Genomic DNA, 13307 nt, shown 5'->3' with positions numbered 1-13307 from the left:
TTGAAAAAAGTTGAACAAATTTCTTTTTTGGACTTAGTCATTTTTCTGGCGTTTATGAGACTTTCAGATAGGGGAAATGTAAGTGAGCATTCCGATTTCAGTTCCATAGCGATTCGCCCAATGAGTCGCTGATATTTAGTCGATTTCAGCCAATATTTTGGAATTTTGAAAATTTCACTTTTTTGTGAAAATATACACTAAATGAGGGAATAATATGTGTGAGGGTACCCCAGGAGAGTTCCAAATGTGTGTGGGTAGAATATATATCCCACAGGGGTAAAATTGAAAAAAGTTGAACAAATTTTTTTTTTTGGACTTAGTCATTTTTCCAGCGTTTATCAGACTTTCAGATTGGGCAAATGTCAGTGAGCGTTACGATTTCAGTTCCAGAGCAATTCGCCCAATGATTCCTTGATATTTTGTCGTTTTCAGGCAAATTTCTGGAATTTTGAAAATTTCACTTTTTTGTGAAAATATCCACTAAATGAGGGAATAATATGTGTGAGGGTACCCCAGGAGAGTTCCAAATGTGTGTGTGGGTAGAATATATATCCCACGGGGGTAAAATTGAAAAAAGTTGAACAAATTTCTTTTTGGACTTAGTCCATTTTCTGGTGTTTATCAGACTTTCAGATAGGTCAAATGTCAGTGAGCGTTCCGATTTCAGTTCCAGAGCGATTGGCCCAATGAGTCCTTGATATTTAGTCGATTTCAGCCAATATTTTGGAATTTTTGAAAATTTCACTTTTTTGTAAAAATATACACTAAATGAGGGAATAATATGTGTGAGGGTACCCCAGGAGAGTTCCAAATGTGTGTGGGTAGAATATATGTCCCACGGGGGTAAAATTGAAAAAATTGTTTTTTTTGGACTTAGTCATTTTTCTGGCGTTTATCATACTTTCAGATAGGGAAAATGTCAGTGAGCTTTCCGATTTCAGTTCCATAGCGATTCGCCCAATGAGTCAGTGATATTTAGTTGATTTCAGCCAATATTTTGGAATTTTGAAAATTTCACTTTTTTGTGAAAATATCCACTAAATGAGGGAATAATATGTGTGAGGGTACCCCAGGAGAGTTCCAAATGTGTGTGGGTAGAATATATATCCCACGGGGGTAAAATTGAAAAAAGTTGAAAAAATTGTTTTTTTTGGACTTAGTCATTTTTCCGGCGTTTATCAAACTTTCAGATAGGGAAAATGTCAGTGAGCTTTCCGATTTCAGTTCCAGAGCGATTCGCCCAATGAGTCCCTGATATTTAGCCGTTTTCAGCCAATATTTTGGATTTTTGAAAATTTCACTTTTTTGTGAAAATATCCACTAAATGAGGGAATAATATGTGTGAGGGTACCCCAGGAGAGTTCCAAATGTGTGTGGGTAGAATATATATCCCACGGGGGTAAAATTGAAAAAAGTTGTACAAATTTTTTTTTTGGACTTAGTCATTTTTCTGGCGTTTATGAGACTTTCAGATAGGGGAAATGTAAGTGAGCATTCCGATTTCAGTTCCATAGCGATTCGCCCAATGAGTCGTTGATATTTAGTCGATTTCAGCCAATATTTTGGAATTTTGAAAATTTCACTTTTTTGTGAAAATATCCACTAAATGAGGGAATAATATGTGTGAGGGTACCCCAGGAGAGTTCCAAATGTGTGTGGGTAGAATAAATATCCCACGGGGGTAAAATTGAAAAAAGTTGAACAAATTTCTTTTTGGACTTAGTCCATTTTCTGGTGTTTATCAGACTTTCAGATAGGTCAAATGTCAGTGAGCGTTCCGATTTCAGTTCCAGAGCGATTCGCCCAATGAGTCCTTGATATTTAGTCGATTTCAGCCAATATTTTGGAATTTTGAAAATTTCACTTTTTTGTAAAAATATACACTAAATGAGGGAATAATATGTGTGAGGGTACCCCAGGAGAGTTCCAAATGTGTGTGGGTAGAATATATGTCCCACGGGGGTAAAATTGAAAAAAGTTGAAAAAATTGTTTTTTTTGGACTTAGTCATTTTTCTGGCGTTTATCAGACTTTCAGATAGGGAAAATGTCATTGAGCTTTCCGATTTCAGTTCCAGAGCGATTCGCCCAATGAGTCCTTGATATTTAGCCGTTTTCAGCCAATATTTTGGATTTTTGAAAATTTCACTTTTTTGTGAAAATTTCCACTAAATGAGGGAATAATATGTGTGAGGGTACCCCAGGAGAGTTCCAAATGTGTGTGGGTAGAATATATATCCCACAGGGGTAAAATTGAAAAAAGTTAAACAAATTTTTTTTTAGGACTTAGTCATTTTTCTGGCGTTTATGAGACTTTCAGATAGGGGAAATGTAAGTGAGCATTCCGATTTCAGTTCCATAGCGATTCGCCCAATGAGTCATTGATATTTAGTCGATTTCAGCCAATATTTTGGAATTTTGAAAATTTCACTTTTTTGTGAAAATATCCACTAAATGAGGGAATAATATGTGTGAGGGTACCCCAGGAGAGTTCCAAATGTGTGTGGGTAGAATATATATCCCACGGGGGTAAAATTGAAAAAAGTTGAACAAATTTTTTTTTTGGACTTAGTCATTTTTCTGGCGTTTATGAGACTTTCAGATAGGGGAAATGTAAGTGAGCATTCCGATTTCAGTTCCATAGCGATTCGCCCAATGAGTCATTGATATTTAGTCGATTTCAGCCAATATTTTGGAATTTTGAAAATTTCACTTTTTTGTGAAAATATCCACTAAATGAGGGAATAATATGTGTGAGGGTACCCCAGGAGAGTTCCAAATGTGTGTGGGTAGAATATATATCCCACGGGGGTAAAATTGAAAAAAGTTGAAATAATTGTTTTTTTTGGACTTAGTCATTTTTCCGGCGTTTATCAGACTTTCAGATAGGGAAAATGTCAGTGAGCTTTCCGATTTCAGTTCCAGAGCGATTCGCCCAATGAGTCCTTGATATTTAGCCGTTTTCAGCCAATATTTTGGATTTTTGAAAATTTCACTTTTTTGTGAAAATATCCACTAAATGAGGGAATAATATGTGTGAGGGTACCCCAGGAGAGTTCCAAATGTGTGTGGGTAGAATATATATCCCACGGGGGTAAAATTGAAAAAAGTTGAACAAATTGGTTTTTTTGGACTTAGTCATTTTTCCGGTGTTTATCAGACTTTCAGATAGGGAAAATGTCAGTGAGCTTTCCGATTTCAGTTCCAGAGCAATTCGCCCAATGAGTCCCTGTTATTTAGCCGTTTTCAGGCAATATTTTGGATTTTTGAAAATTTCACTTTTTTGTGAAAATATCCACTAAATGAGGGAATAATATGTGTGAGGGTACCCCAGGAGAGTTCCAAATGTGTGTGGGTAGAATATATATCCCACAGGGGTAAAATTGAAAAAAGTTGAACAAATTTTTTTTTTTGGACTTAGTCATTTTTCCAGCGTTTATCAGACTTTCAGATTGGGCAAATGTCAGTGAGCGTTACGATTTCAGTTCCAGAGCAATTCGCCCAATGATTCCTTGATATTTCGTCATTTTCAGGGAAATTTCTGGAATTTTGAAAATTTCACTTTTTTGTGAAAATATCCACTAAATGAGGGAATAATATGTGTGAGGGTACCCCAGGAGAGTTCCAAATGTGTGTGGGTAGAATATATATCCCACAGGGGTAAAATTGAAAAAAGTTGAACAAATTTTTTTTTTTGGACTTAGTCATTTTTCCAGCGTTTATCAGACTTTCAGATTGGGCAAATGTCAGTGAGCGTTACGATTTCAGTTCCAGAGCAATTCGCCCAATGATTCCTTGATATTTCGTCGTTTTCAGGCAAATTTCTGGAATTTTGAAAATTTCACTTTTTTGTGAAAATATCCACTAAATGAGGGAATAATATGTGTGAGGGTACCCCAGGAGAGTTCCAAATGTGTGTGGGTAGAATATATATCCCACGGGGGTAAAATTGAAAAAAGTTGTACAAATTTTTTTTTTGGACTTAGTCATTTTTCTGGCGTTTATGAGACTTTCAGATAGGGGAAATGTAAGTGAGCATTCCGATTTCAGTTCCATAGCGATTCGCCCAATGAGTCGTTGATATTTAGTCGATTTCAGCCAATATTTTGGAATTTTGAAAATTTCACTTTTTTGTGAAAATATCCACTAAATGAGGGAATAATATGTGTGAGGGTACCCCAGGAGAGTTCCAAATGTGTGTGGGTAGAATATATATCCCACAGGGGTAAAATTGAAAAAAGTTAAACAAATTTTTTTTTTGGACTTAGTCCATTTTCTGGTGTTTATCAGACTTTCAGATAGGTCAAATGTCAGTGAGCGTTCCGATTTCAGTTCCAGAGCGATTCGCCCAATGAGTCCTTGATATTTAGTCGATTTCAGCCAATATTTTGGAATTTTGAAAATTTCACTTTTTTGTAAAAATATACACTAAATGAGGGAATAATATGTGTGAGGGTACCCCAGGAGAGTTCCAAATGTGTGTGGGTAGAATATATGTCCCACGGGGGTAAAATTGAAAAAAGTTGAAAAAATTGTTTTTTTTGGACTTAGTCATTTTTCTGGCGTTTATCAGACTTTCAGATAGGGAAAATGTCAGTGAGCTTTCCAATTTCAGTTCCAGAGCGATTCGCCCAATGAGTCCTTGATATTTAGCCGTTTTCAGCCAATATTTTGGATTTTTGAAAATTTCACTTTTTTGTGAAAATTTCCACTAAATGAGGGAATAATATGTGTGAGGGTACCCCAGGAGAGTTCCAAATGTGTGTGGGTAGAATATATATCCCACGGGGGTAAAATTGAAAAAAGTTGAAATAATTGTTTTTTTTGGACTTAGTCATTTTTCCGGCGTTTATCAGACTTTCAGATAGGGAAAATGTCAGTGAGCTTTCCGATTTCAGTTCCAGAGCGATTCGCCCAATGAGTCCTTGATATTTAGCCGTTTTCAGCCAATATTTTGGATTTTTGAAAATTTCACTTTTTTGTGAAAATATCCACTAAATGAGGGAATAATATGTGTGAGGGTACCCCAGGAGAGTTCCAAATGTGTGTGGGTAGAATATATATCCCACGGGGGTAAAATTGAAAAAAGTTGTACAAATTTTTTTTTTGGACTTAGTCATTTTTCTGGCGTTTATGAGACTTTCAGATAGGGGAAATGTAAGTGAGCATTCCGATTTCAGTTCCATAGCGATTCGCCCAATGAGTCGTTGATATTTAGTCGATTTCAGCCAATATTTTGGAATTTTGAAAATTTCACTTTTTTGTGAAAATATCCACTAAATGAGGGAATAATATGTGTGAGGGTACCCCAGGAGAGTTCCAAATGTGTGTGGGTAGAATAAATATCCCACGGGGGTAAAATTGAAAAAAGTTGAACAAATTTCTTTTTGGACTTAGTCCATTTTCTGGTGTTTATCAGACTTTCAGATAGGTCAAATGTCAGTGAGCGTTCCGATTTCAGTTCCAGAGCGATTCGCCCAATGAGTCCTTGATATTTAGTCGATTTCAGCCAATATTTTGGAATTTTGAAAATTTCACTTTTTTGTAAAAATATACACTAAATGAGGGAATAATATGTGTGAGGGTACCCCAGGAGAGTTCCAAATGTGTGTGGGTAGAATATATGTCCCACGGGGGTAAAATTGAAAAAAGTTGAAAAAATTGTTTTTTTTGGACTTAGTCATTTTTCTGGCGTTTATCAGACTTTCAGATAGGGAAAATGTCATTGAGCTTTCCGATTTCAGTTCCAGAGCGATTCGCCCAATGAGTCCTTGATATTTAGCCGTTTTCAGCCAATATTTTGGATTTTTGAAAATTTCACTTTTTTGTGAAAATTTCCACTAAATGAGGGAATAATATGTGTGAGGGTACCCCAGGAGAGTTCCAAATGTGTGTGGGTAGAATATATATCCCACAGGGGTAAAATTGAAAAAAGTTAAACAAATTTTTTTTTAGGACTTAGTCATTTTTCTGGCGTTTATGAGACTTTCAGATAGGGGAAATGTAAGTGAGCATTCCGATTTCAGTTCCATAGCGATTCGCCCAATGAGTCATTGATATTTAGTCGATTTCAGCCAATATTTTGGAATTTTGAAAATTTCACTTTTTTGTGAAAATATCCACTAAATGAGGGAATAATATGTGTGAGGGTACCCCAGGAGAGTTCCAAATGTGTGTGGGTAGAATATATATCCCACGGGGGTAAAATTGAAAAAAGTTGAACAAATTTTTTTTTTGGACTTAGTCATTTTTCTGGCGTTTATGAGACTTTCAGATAGGGGAAATGTAAGTGAGCATTCCGATTTCAGTTCCATAGCGATTCGCCCAATGAGTCATTGATATTTAGTCGATTTCAGCCAATATTTTGGAATTTTGAAAATTTCACTTTTTTGTGAAAATATCCACTAAATGAGGGAATAATATGTGTGAGGGTACCCCAGGAGAGTTCCAAATGTGTGTGGGTAGAATATATATCCCACGGGGGTAAAATTGAAAAAAGTTGAAATAATTGTTTTTTTTGGACTTAGTCATTTTTCCGGCGTTTATCAGACTTTCAGATAGGGAAAATGTCAGTGAGCTTTCCGATTTCAGTTCCAGAGCGATTCGCCCAATGAGTCCTTGATATTTAGCCGTTTTCAGCCAATATTTTGGATTTTTGAAAATTTCACTTTTTTGTGAAAATATCCACTAAATGAGGGAATAATATGTGTGAGGGTACCCCAGGAGAGTTCCAAATGTGTGTGGGTAGAATATATATCCCACGGGGGTAAAATTGAAAAAAGTTGAACAAATTGGTTTTTTTGGACTTAGTCATTTTTCCGGTGTTTATCAGACTTTCAGATAGGGAAAATGTCAGTGAGCTTTCCGATTTCAGTTCCAGAGCAATTCGCCCAATGAGTCCCTGTTATTTAGCCGTTTTCAGGCAATATTTTGGATTTTTGAAAATTTCACTTTTTTGTGAAAATATCCACTAAATGAGGGAATAATATGTGTGAGGGTACCCCAGGAGAGTTCCAAATGTGTGTGGGTAGAATATATATCCCACAGGGGTAAAATTGAAAAAAGTTGAACAAATTTTTTTTTTTGGACTTAGTCATTTTTCCAGCGTTTATCAGACTTTCAGATTGGGCAAATGTCAGTGAGCGTTACGATTTCAGTTCCAGAGCAATTCGCCCAATGATTCCTTGATATTTCGTCATTTTCAGGGAAATTTCTGGAATTTTGAAAATTTCACTTTTTTGTGAAAATATCCACTAAATGAGGGAATAATATGTGTGAGGGTACCCCAGGAGAGTTCCAAATGTGTGTGGGTAGAATATATATCCCACAGGGGTAAAATTGAAAAAAGTTGAACAAATTTTTTTTTTTGGACTTAGTCATTTTTCCAGCGTTTATCAGACTTTCAGATTGGGCAAATGTCAGTGAGCGTTACGATTTCAGTTCCAGAGCAATTCGCCCAATGATTCCTTGATATTTCGTCGTTTTCAGGCAAATTTCTGGAATTTTGAAAATTTCACTTTTTTGTGAAAATATCCACTAAATGAGGGAATAATATGTGTGAGGGTACCCCAGGAGAGTTCCAAATGTGTGTGGGTAGAATATATATCCCACGGGGGTAAAATTGAAAAAAGTTGTACAAATTTTTTTTTTGGACTTAGTCATTTTTCTGGCGTTTATGAGACTTTCAGATAGGGGAAATGTAAGTGAGCATTCCGATTTCAGTTCCATAGCGATTCGCCCAATGAGTCGTTGATATTTAGTCGATTTCAGCCAATATTTTGGAATTTTGAAAATTTCACTTTTTTGTGAAAATATCCACTAAATGAGGGAATAATATGTGTGAGGGTACCCCAGGAGAGTTCCAAATGTGTGTGGGTAGAATATATATCCCACAGGGGTAAAATTGAAAAAAGTTAAACAAATTTTTTTTTTGGACTTAGTCCATTTTCTGGTGTTTATCAGACTTTCAGATAGGTCAAATGTCAGTGAGCGTTCCGATTTCAGTTCCAGAGCGATTCGCCCAATGAGTCCTTGATATTTAGTCGATTTCAGCCAATATTTTGGAATTTTGAAAATTTCACTTTTTTGTAAAAATATACACTAAATGAGGGAATAATATGTGTGAGGGTACCCCAGGAGAGTTCCAAATGTGTGTGGGTAGAATATATGTCCCACGGGGGTAAAATTGAAAAAAGTTGAAAAAATTGTTTTTTTTGGACTTAGTCATTTTTCTGGCGTTTATCAGACTTTCAGATAGGGAAAATGTCAGTGAGCTTTCCAATTTCAGTTCCAGAGCGATTCGCCCAATGAGTCCTTGATATTTAGCCGTTTTCAGCCAATATTTTGGATTTTTGAAAATTTCACTTTTTTGTGAAAATTTCCACTAAATGAGGGAATAATATGTGTGAGGGTACCCCAGGAGAGTTCCAAATGTGTGTGGGTAGAATATATATCCCACGGGGGTAAATATGAAAAAAGTTGAACAAATTTTTTTTTTGGACTTAGTCATTTTTCTGGCGTTTATGAGACTTTCAGATAGGGGAAATGTAAGTGAGCATTCCGATTTCAGTTCCATAGCGATTCGCCCAATGAGTCGTTGATATTTAGTCGATTTCAGCCAATATTTTGGAATTTTGAAAATTTCACTTTTTTGTGAAAATATCCACTAAATGAGGGAATAATATGTGTGAGGGTACCCCAGGAGAGTTCCAAATGTGTGTGGGTAGAATATATATCCCACAGGGGTAAAATTGAAAACAGTTAAACAAATTTTTTTTTTGGACTTAGTCCATTTTCTGGTGTTTATCAGACTTTCAGATAGGTCAAATGTCAGTGAGCGTTCCGATTTCAGTTCCAGAGCGATTCGCCCAATGAGTCCTTGATATTTAGTCGATTTCAGCCAATATTTTGGAATTTTGAAAATTTCACTTTTTTGTAAAAATATACACTAAATGAGGGAATAATATGTGTGAGGGTACCCCAGGAGAGTTCCAAATGTGTGTGGGTAGAATATATGTCCCACGGGGGTAAAATTGAAAAAAGTTGAAAAAATTGTTTTTTTTGGACTTAGTCATTTTTCTGGCGTTTATCAGACTTTCAGATAGGGAAAATGTCAGTGAGCTTTCCAATTTCAGTTCCAGAGCGATTCGCCCAATGAGTCCTTGATATTTAGCCGTTTTCAGCCAATATTTTGGATTTTTGAAAATTTCACTTTTTTGTGAAAATTTCCACTAAATGAGGGAATAATATGTGTGAGGGTACCCCAGGAGAGTTCCAAATGTGTGTGGGTAGAATATATATCCCACGGGGGTAAAATTGAAAAAAGTTGAACAAATTTTTTTTTTGGACTTAGTCATTTTTCTGGCGTTTATGAGACTTTCAGATAGGGGAAATGTAAGTGAGCATTCCGATTTCAGTTCCATAGCGATTCGCCCAATGAGTCATTGATATTTAGACGATTTCAGCCAATATTTTGGAATTTTGAAAATTTCACTTTTTTGTGAAAATATCCACTAAATGAGGGAATAATATGTGGGAGGGTACCCCAGGAGAGTTCCAAATGTGTGTGGGTAGAATATATATCCCACGGGGGTAAAATTGAAAAAAGTTGAACAATTTTTTTTTTTGGACTTAGTCATTTTTCTGGCGTTTATGAGACTTTCAGATAGGGGAAATGTAAGTGAGCATTCCGATTTCAGTTCCATAGCGATTCGCCCAATGAGTCATTGATATTTAGTCGATTTCAGCCAATATTTTGGAATTTTGAAAATTTCACTTTTTTGTGAAAATATCCACTAAATGAGGGAATAATATGTGTGAGGGTACCCCAGGATAGTTCCAAATGTGTGTGGGTAGAATATATATCCCACAGGGGTAAAATTGAAAAAAGTTGAACAAATTTTTTTTTTTGGACTTAGTCATTTTTCCAGCGTTTATCAGACTTTCAGATTGGGCAAATGTCAGTGAGCGTTACGATTTCAGTTCCAGAGCAATTCGCCCAATGATTCCTTGATATTTCGTCGTTTTCAGGCAAATTTCTGGAATTTTGAAAATTTCACTTTTTTGTGAAAATATCCACTAAATGAGGGAATAATATGTGTGAGGGTACCCCAGGAGAGTTCCAAATGTGTGTGGGTAGAATATATATCCCACGGGGGTAAAAGTGAAAAAAGTTGAACAAATTTCTTTTTGGACTTAGTCCATTTTCTGGCGTTTATCAGACTTTCAGATAGGGGAAATGTAAGTGAGCATTCCGATTTCAGTTCCATAGCGATTCGCCCAATGAGTCATTGATATTTAGTCGATATCAGCCAATATTTTGGAATTTTGAAAATTTCACTTTTTTGTGAAAATATCCACTAAATGAGGGAATAATATGTGTGAGGGTACCCCAGGAGAGTTCCAAATGTGTGTGGGTAGAATATATATCCCACGGGGGTAAAATTGAAAAAAGTTGAAAAAATTGTTTTTTTTGGACTTAGTCATTTTTCCGGCGTTTATCAAACTTTCAGATAGGGAAAATGTCAGTGAGCTTTCCGATTTCAGTTCCAGAGCGATTCGCCCAATGAGTCCCTGATATTTAGCCGTTTTCAGCCAATATTTTGGATTTTTGAAAATTCCACTTTTTTGTGAAAATATCCACTAAATGAGGGAATAATATGTGTGAGGGTACCCCAGGAGAGTTCCAAATGTGTGTGGGTAGAATATATATCCCAAGGGGGTAAAATTGAAAAAAGTTGAACAAATTGGTTTTTTTGGACTTAGTCATTTTTCCGGCGTTTATCAGACTTTCAGATAGGGAAAATGTCAGTGAGCTTTCCGATTTCAGTTCCATAGCGATTCGCCCAATGAGTCGTTGATATTTAGTCGATTTCAGCCAATATTTTGGAATTTTGAAAATTTCACTTTTTTGTGAAAATATCCACTAAATGAGGGAATAATATGTGTGAGGGTACCCCAGGAGAGTTCCAAATGTGTGTGGGTAGAATATATGTCCCACGGGGGTAAAATTGAAAAAAGTTGAAAAAATTGTTTTTTTTGGACTTAGTCATTTTTCTGGCGTTTATCAGACTTTCAGATAGGGAAAATGTCATTGAGCTTTCCGATTTCAGTTCCAGAGCGATTCGCCCAATGAGTCCTTGATATTTAGCCGTTTTCAGCCAATATTTTGGATTTTTGAAAATTTCACTTTTTTGTGAAAATTTCCACTAAATGAGGGAATAATATGTGTGAGGGTACCCCAGGAGAGTTCCAAATGTGTGTGGGTAGAATATATATCCCACGGGGGTAAAATTGAAAAAAGTTAAACAAATTTTTTTTTAGGACTTAGTCATTTTTCTGGCGTTTATGAGACTTTCAGATAGGGGAAATGTAAGTGAGCATTCCGATTTCAGTTCCATAGCGATTCGCCCAATGAGTCATTGATATTTAGTCGATTTCAGCCAATATTTTGGAATTTTGAAAATTTCACTTTTTTGTGAAAATATCCACTAAATGAGGGAATAATATGTGTGAGGGTACCCCAGGATAGTTCCAAATGTGTGTGGGTAGAATATATATCCCACAGGGGTAAAATTGAAAAAAGTTGAACAAATTTTTTTTTTTGGACTTATTCATTTTTCCAGCGTTTATCAGACTTTCAGATTGGGCAAATGTCAGTGAGCGTTACGATTTCAGTTCCAGAGCAATTCGCCCAATGATTCCTTGATATTTCGTCGTTTTCAGGCAAATTTCTGGAATTTTGAAAATTTCACTTTTTTGTGAAAATATCCACTAAATGAGGGAATAATATGTGTGAGGGTACCCCAGGAGAGTTCCAAATGTGTGTGGGTAGAATATATATCCCACGGGGGTAAAAGTGAAAAAAGTTGAACAAATTTCTTTTTGGACTTAGTCCATTTTCTGGCGTTTATCAGACTTTCAGATAGGGGAAATGTAAGTGAGCATTCCGATTTCAGTTCCATAGCGATTCGCCCAATGAGTCATTGATATTTAGTCGATTTCAGCCAATATTTTGGAATTTTGAAAATTTCACTTTTTTGTGAAAATATCCACTAAATGAGGGAATAATATGTGTGAGGGTACCCCAGGAGAGTTCCAAATGTGTGTGGGTAGAATATATATCCCACGGGGGTAAAATTGAAAAAAGTTGAAAAAATTGTTTTTTTTGGACTTAGTCATTTTTCCGGCGTTTATCAAACTTTCAGATAGGGAAAATGTCAGTGAGCTTTCCGATTTCAGTTCCAGAGCGATTCGCCCAATGAGTCCCTGATATTTAGCCGTTTTCAGCCAATATTTTGGATTTTTGAAAATTCCACTTTTTTGTGAAAATATCCACTAAATGAGGGAATAATATGTGTGAGGGTACCCCAGGAGAGTTCCAAATGTGTGTGGGTAGAATATATATCCCAAGGGGGTAAAATTGAAAAAAGTTGAACAAATTGGTTTTTTTGGACTTAGTCATTTTTCCGGCGTTTATCAGACTTTCAGATAGGGAAAATGTCAGTGAGCTTTCCGATTTCAGTTCCAGAGCAATTCGCCCAATGAGTCCCTGTTATTTAGCCGTTTTCAGCCAATATTTTGGATTTTTGAAAATTTCACTTTTTTGTGAAAATATCCACTAAATGAGGGAATAATATGTGTGAGGGTACCCCAGGAGAGTTCCAAATGTGTGTGGGTAGAATATATATCCCACGGGGGTAAAATTGAAAAAAGTTGTACAAATTTTTTTTTTGGACTTAGTCATTTTTCTGGCGTTTATGAGACTTTCAGATAGGGGAAATGTAAGTGAGCATTCCGATTTCAGTTCCATAGCGATTCGCCCAATGAGTCGTTGATATTTAGTCGATTTCAGCCAATATTTTGGAATTTTGAAAATTTCACTTTTTTGTGAAAATATCCACTAAATGAGGGAATAATATGTGTGAGGGTACCCCAGGAGAGTTCCAAATGTGTGTGGGTAGAATATATATCCCACAGGGGTAAAATTGAAAAAAGTTGAACAAATTTTTTTTTTGGACTTAGTCATTTTTCTGGCGTTTATGAGACTTTCAGATAGGGGAAATGTAAGTGAGCATTCCGATTTCAGTTCCATAGCAATTCGCCCAATGAGTCATTGATATTTAGTCGATTTCAGCCAATATTTTGGAATTTTGAAAATGTCACTTTTTTGTGAAAATATCCACTAAATGAGGGAATAATATGTGTGAGGGTACCCCAGGAGAGTTCCAAATGTGTGTGGGTAGAATAAATATCCCACGGGGGTAAAATTGAAAAAAGTTGAACAAATTTCTTTTTGGACTTAGTCCAT

The sequence above is a fragment of the Phyllobates terribilis genome, unplaced genomic scaffold, assembly GCF_046119375.1.
Source record: "Phyllobates terribilis strain yellow unplaced genomic scaffold, ASM4611937v1 Scaffold_2__4_contigs__length_985480577, whole genome shotgun sequence".
Lineage (NCBI taxonomy): Eukaryota > Metazoa > Chordata > Amphibia > Anura > Dendrobatidae > Phyllobates > Phyllobates terribilis.
The sequence above is the reverse complement of the archived record's forward strand: the minus strand, read 5'-3'. Positions refer to the sequence as shown.